At 38.4% G+C, this 6,563-nt stretch overlaps 1 pseudogene; it reads left to right on the top strand.

The window, feature by feature from the left end:
- The first annotated feature begins 3,209 nt into the window (after positions 1-3,209).
- On the top strand, positions 3,210-5,358 carry LOC143640356 (leucine-rich repeat neuronal protein 1-like; annotated as a pseudogene).
- The last annotated feature ends 1,205 nt before the right edge of the window (positions 5,359-6,563 follow it).

Raw genomic sequence — 6,563 nt, 5'->3', positions numbered from 1 at the left:
GATTGAAAAGACTGTCCTTTCCCCATTCTGTCGTCTTGGCAGCCTTGTCAAACATAATCTTAACAAAGATTAATATACGGAAGGGTTTATTTCTGGGTTTTCTGTTCCACTGGTCTGTGTGTCTTAAGCACCTTCTTGTGTATTATGGATGGTCATTCTCTGTTTCCATAGGAATCAAATTTAGGTTTAGGAGAACAAAATGCCTTTCTTCTATATTTGATGGGAGAGCTGACATTCTGGGCTTCTGTAGTTCTTTAGTTGGTTTGTTGAGGTGTGTGTATGTGTGAAAGACTAATTTGAATATTTCAATATAATCATCTCAAATCATAGCATTTAAACTATAATGGAGCAATGCCTATGGTATTCAAGCTACCGCACCACAAAAGCTATTTTTTAATAGTAATATACTGTTTGGGGTAGTCTCTCATACAACAACTTTAATACATATCTTAATTCCTGATACATTTCCTTAAATTCAATTGAAGCATAAAAATTAGTTGAAATTCCATCTTAGAGTTATGAAAGATAGATTTTTTTCTTTTGGCTTTCTGTTTTGAATGAAGATTGAAGAATAACCTGTGGTAGAAATTTTCTTAATGTTTACCATGGCCCTTGTACTTGTTTTGGGGTTAGTCTAAATAGAAACAAGAGTGGAATAAATTTGTGGAGTTAATGATATTTGGAAAATGTTATTCTCTGAGGTATGTTTTCATTTTGTAGCATTTTCCCCATACAAGTCAGAATTGGGTAGTTGTATATTGAGAAGTTTTGCAAATGCACAATAAATGGCAAAGTATTTGGGGTGAGATGGTGGGGGGGGGACAGGGATGCCAAACGCATTTCTTTCCCAGAGATCAGCAGGCTTACAGCATCCTGCTAAACGTTCATCTTACCTCACACTTGCCAGAACCTGGATTGAGTGATTTTATCTTGTGAGACCAGGAACATGATTTCTAAATTCCATAAAGCAACAAAAAGTTTGTAGGATATATCTTTCAGTACTAACTCTTTGTATCATTACACTTTTTGGACAATCACAAGAATAACTATGATTTTAAAAGTAAACCAATATAACATGAAGTGCTAATGTGAAGTGAGAGTCCACTATGTGTTGAACACCAGGCTTGAAGCACATTATATGCACTGTCTTATTGAATTTCTAGAAACCACTAGAAACTGAAATTCCCTCAGTACTCAAAGCTGAGGTTGATTATGAGAAAAAGTATAAGGAAACATATATAACCCTACTTTTAATAATTAGCAGGTAATGGGCCAAATCTTAGGAAAACAAGACTAACACAAAATCCATAATAGCCTTTTATACCTGAAAGGAATCCAGAAAACTGGAACCATCAACCAGTAATAATATCTTTATAAGCCAGTTAGCATATATATCTGATCTCAGAAGATCTTATTCAAACCTATAGATGATGGTCAATAGATCATGTGTCCTTGACTTTTCTTCTCTTACTTGTCCTCTGACAATTGCTACTTACCTAAAACCAAAATGGATAAGATACAATAATATGGTAATAAACAATGAATGTAGTTAACTTCAATGAGCATTTACTATGTGCCAATCACTGTGCTAAAAGCTTGACATAGATTCTTTAATTCTCTCAGTAATCCTATGAGAGAGGTACTTTTATGATCAACCCTATTGTATAAATTGAAGAAACTGAGACTTCAAGAGATTGAGGAATGTATTCATGGTCCAAAGATATCATATGGCCAGTGATATTTTCATGATATTAATGAAACTGTGCATCTTAGATAATATTTTTTATGTATAAATGGAATATTTGTGGAAGATTTTTTGTATTTTGTTTGTTTTTGCATAGGGTGGTCTGGGGATTGAACCCACGTCTACCACTGAACTATAGCTCCAGCCCCCCTTTTTTTTTATTATGTTCTGATTTTCAGATAGCATCTTGCTAAATTGCAGAAGCTGGCCTCAAACTTGAAGTCCTCCTGCCTCAGCTTTCTGAGCCACTGGGATTTCAAGCATGCACCACCACCCTTGGCTCAATATTTGTGTTTTTAATGAAGACTAGTGGTATGGGATCATAGAGTTCTTTTTATTTACTCAGTCACTATCAGATGTGACTATTAGAATGTTAAAAAAAAAAACTAGTATCTTCCTTTCATAGTTGTGTTAAGTTAACTTTTTGCATAAAAATAAATTAATCTCTGGGCTGGGGATGTGGCTCAAGTGGTAGCGCACTCGTCTGGCATGTGTGTGGCCCGGTTTCGATGCTCAGCACCATATATAAACAAAGATGTTGTGTCTGCCAAAAACTAAAAAATAAATATTAAAAAATTCTCTCTCTCTCTCTCTCTCTCTCTCTCTCTCTCTCTCTCTTTAAAAATAAATAAATAAATAAATTGATCTAGAAAAGCTTTGGCTGGTGCCTTTCCACAGAATGTACCACTTAAATTTCTGGAAACAAATGAGGTATTAATTAAGCTGTAAATAATTAAAAATTATTAATGCACCGATTCTCTAATAAACTGCCATTTGTATTTTGCTTTTAGTAGGGATGACCTTTTTTGCTTTTTAGAGCCCTAAATATATGCAATTTCTAAAGTCGTCTTTTATTTTAAAAGAAATGACATCTACAAGCTCTTCTAGGTATTCTGAATCAGTGTGTGTGTATGTGTGTGTGTGTGTGTGTGTGTGTGTGTGTGTGTTTTTAACAATTTGGTCCAGTAGTACATGCACTCCTGATTGTAAAAGTGAAGGAACATTAACTGCTTTTAGTATAGTAAGAGGGATATAGTGAGTATCCTGATGTTTTATAGCTTATTTGCCTATTTGAATGCATTTAAACATTTCTTCTTATTAGAATTGTAAGTGACTATGCCTTTTTAGTAAATAAAAAGAAGGCTGTAGTGCAGAAAGTAGTGGAACAAGCATAACACCTTTCCTAATCTACTTTTCAGACACAGTTTCAGACTCTTGGCTGAGGTCACTCGGATGAGAAGCTGTGTGCATGCCTGGAATCTAGAGACACAGCTGAAAGACTCCCAATTGCTTTCTGCCTTTTGAAAAGTCCAGAACATCATCCCTTTGGACTCCGGCATTCTGTACATCTCAACAGAGACTACTCGAATGTTTACATTTTCTGCTCCGTGTCGACAGATGGAGTTCTCATTTTGTTAAAACTCACTCCCCAGGGCTGAGACTTGAGCTTGTTCGGCAAGCCAGCATGGCTGGGGTTAGCCTGGTAGCAGCCGCTTGCCAACTGGTGCTAGGCTTGCTAGTGACCTCCTTCACGGTGTCTTCCATACAGAATAGTGAGTGTCCACAACTCTGCGTCTGTGAAATTCGACCCTGGTTTACCCCGCAGTCCACCTACAGGGAAGCCACCACAGTCGACTGTAATGATCTCCGCCTCACGAGGATTCCTAGTAACCTTTCTAGTGACACGCAAGTGCTTCTCTTACAGAGCAATAACATCGCGAAGATGGTAGATGAACTTCAACAGCTGTTCAACTTGACTGAGCTAGATTTCTCCCAAAACAACTTTACCAATATTAAGGAGGTAGGGCTGGCGAACTTGACTCAGCTCACTACTCTGCATTTGGAGGAAAATCAGATCACAGAGATGACTGATTATTGTCTGCAAGACCTCAGCAACCTCCAGGAACTCTACATCAACCACAACCAGATCAGCACTATCTCTGCTAATGCCTTTGCAGGCTTAAAAAATCTTCTAAGGCTCCACCTGAATTCCAAAAAGTTGAAGGTCATTGATAATCGCTGGTTTGATTCGACACCTAACCTGGAAATTCTGATGATTGGGGAAAACCCTGTGATTGGAATTTTGGATATGAACTTTAAAACCCTCTCAAACTTGAGAAGCTTAGTTTTGGCAGGAATGTATCTCACTGTTATCCCTGGAAATGCCTTGGTGGGCCTGGATAGCCTTGAGAGCCTGTCTTTTTATGATAACAAACTGGTCAAAGTCCTTCAACTCACCCTGCAAAAAGTCCCCAATTTGAAATTCTTAGACCTCAACAAAAATCCCATTCACAAAATCCAAGAAGAAGACTTCAAAAACATGCTCCGGTTAAAAGAACTAGAGATAAACAATATGGGGGAACTTGTTTCCGTGGACCGCTATGCCCTGGATAACCTACCAGAACTCACAAAGCTAGAAGCCACCAATAACCCCAAATTGTCTTACATCCACTGCTTTGCTTTCGGAAGTGTTCCTGCCCTGGAAAGCTTGATGCTGAACAACAATGCTTTGAATGCTGTTTACCAAAAGATGGTAGAGTCCCTTCCCAATCTGCAGGAGATCAGTATCCACAGCAATCCCTTGAGTTGTGACTGTGTCATCCACTGGATTAACTCCAACAAAACCAACATCTGCTTCATGGAGCCTTTATCCATGTTCTGTGCCATGCCCCCCGAATACAGAGGGCAGCAGGTGAAGGAAGTTTTAATCCAGGATTCAAGTGAACAGTGCCTGCCAATGATCTCTCACGACACATTCCCAAATCATTTAAACATGGAGATTGGCACTACAGTTTTTCTACACTGCTGGCCATGGCTGAGCCAGAACCTGAAATTTACTGGGTCACTCCCATTGGAAATAAAATAACGGTGGATACACTTTCGGAAAAATACAAGCTAAGCAGTGAAGGTACCTTGGAAATAGCTAATATACAGATCAAAGACTCAGGAAGATACACGTGTGTTGCCCAGAATGTCCAAGAGGCAGACATTCGGGTGGCCACCATCAAGGTCAATGGAACCCTTCTGGATGGTACCCAGGTGCTGAAAATCTATGTCAAGCAGACGGAATCTCATTCCATCTTAGTGTCTTGGAAGGTCAACTCCAATGTCAGGACATCAAATTTAAAATGGTCGTCAGCCACCATGAAGATCGACAACCCCCACATCACATACATGGCCAGGGTCCCAGTAGACATTCATGAATACAACCTGGCCCATCTGCAGCCTTCTACCGATTACGAAGTATGCCTCACTGTGTCCAACATTCACCAGCAGACTCAAAAGTCATGCATCAACATCACAAACAAAACTGCTGCCTTTGCCCTGGACATCTCTGACCAAGAAACCAGCACAGCCCTCGCCGCGGTCATGGGGTCCATGTTCACCGTCATTAGCCTCGCATCCATGGCTGTGTACATTGCCAAGAGATTTAAGAGGAAAAACTACCACCATTCCCTAAAAAAGTATATGCAAAAAACCTCTTCCATCCCCCTGAACGAGCTGTACCCACCACTCATTAACCTCTGGGAAGGTGACAGCGAGAAAGACAGGATGGTTCGGCAGAGGCCAAGCCAACCCAGGTCGACACATCCAGAAGCTACTACATGTGGTAACTCAGTGGATATTTTGTTTCTGGTAGTAAGGAGCACAAAGACGTTTTTGCTTTATTCTTCAAAAGTAACCAGTTGAAGACTTTTGTATTTTTGACTTTGCTAGTTTGTGGCAGAGTGGAGAGGACAGGTGGATATTTCAATTTTTTTAGTATAGCCTATCGCAAGGGTTCCACACTGCTGGCAGCAACTCTAGGCTTCCAGTTTGTGTTTGGTTTTTATTCTTATCATTATTATTATGATGATTATTACTTTTATTATTATTATTATTATTATTATTTTATTTTAGTTGTTGTGCTAAACTCAATAATGCTATCCTAACTACAGTGCTCAGTAAAATGATTAATGACAGGTTGGGGTTCCCCTGTGCTTTGACCAATAGCATGACCCCTTCTTCTGAAGCCATCAGTAGGAAGTTCCGCATCCTCCAAAAAAAGGTAATTAATATACAGTTTTGAAGCAGCATCGAACATTTTGTAGCAATCTGGTTTACAGACTTTAACCCAAGAAGCTGACTAGACTGGCTACCTCCTTGAGTGACTTTAGTTGACTGTACTGTAATGTTGTATCAACTGAATTGAATGTTTGCCTTTCAACAACCACTTCTCTTTCATTTTTCCTCTTTTTTTTTGTAATAGTTAAAGAGGCTTAGAAAAAGCTAACAGACAATAGAAATATGTATATCAGATTTTTTAATGTAACAAACTACATGTTAATTGTTACCTTATTCTTTTTATCTTTAGTAGACACTTTTAAAAGAAGAGATAATTTTGTTGTGTTGAACTCACCAACCTGTGGTGTACAAATGAAGACAGAACTATAATAAATTAGTTTTGTTCTGATTTTTTTAGAACACTTGCAATAACGTATCGTTTATAGTTCTTACAGCCACAGTGGTAATGACATATTTTTCACATCCATGAAACAACAAATGAAATAAATCAGCTGTCACACGATGTCTCTTAAAAAGCTACACCCTAAAATGTTTTGAATTCTTTTTGTACATGAAGAAATAAGTATTTTAATTCAGATATTCTAAGGAGAAGTGTTTCTATATTTTAAATATTACTGACCAGAATAAAATGGGAGGGTGTTCATATTGAAGAAAAAAGCTGTATTACTATATCCCATGCATACCTAAACAATCTCTCTCTCTCTCTCTCTCTCTCTCTCTCTCTCTCTCTCTCTCTCTCTCTCTCTCTCACACA

The sequence above is a fragment of the Callospermophilus lateralis genome, unplaced genomic scaffold (assembly GCF_048772815.1).
Source record: "Callospermophilus lateralis isolate mCalLat2 unplaced genomic scaffold, mCalLat2.hap1 Scaffold_194, whole genome shotgun sequence".
NCBI classification, from domain to species: domain Eukaryota; kingdom Metazoa; phylum Chordata; class Mammalia; order Rodentia; family Sciuridae; genus Callospermophilus; species Callospermophilus lateralis.
Note: the sequence above shows the minus strand (reverse complement) of the source record. Positions and strands in the feature narration are given on the sequence as shown.